Here is a 531-nt window from a genome sequence, read left to right on the forward strand (position 1 = left end):
CCCTCCATATTCTGAGATGCAACCTTTATGTATTTTTCTAGAGAGGTATCTTCTATTTTCCACCATTTCCACCATAAAACCTTTTCTACTGTCCTATTTTCTAACCTTTTTTCCTTTCTTCTTTCTTCCTTCTTAACAGATGATGCACAGAGAAATTAGCATCTGTGAGATAGGAATAGAGGAGGTTCCTGCTAATTTGCCACTGCCTATAAACCCCTTCATTCTTCCCTTCCAGTGCTTCTTCCTCTGCAAGCCAATGCCTCATGCATGCTCTGAATCTTCTGCCTGTACATGTTCTAAGAGCCCTAACTCAAATGAATATTTTTGTTCCTCTTCTGTATCGTCAATCTTCTCCCTCTCTTGATTTCTTCCCATTGGCCTTAAACACGTCCAGGTATCTTTCTCCTCAGAAACAAAAGCATATCTGCACACAAATCCTCCCTTTGTTCTAAGTCCATTTTCAGCTACACAGATACTCCCAGCTAAATGTTTCTTAGAATTGTCTATATTCTCTGTCTCAAATATGCATCC

Source organism: Hipposideros armiger, unplaced genomic scaffold (genome assembly GCF_001890085.2).
Source record: "Hipposideros armiger isolate ML-2016 unplaced genomic scaffold, ASM189008v1 scaffold_794, whole genome shotgun sequence".
NCBI lineage: Eukaryota > Metazoa > Chordata > Mammalia > Chiroptera > Hipposideridae > Hipposideros > Hipposideros armiger.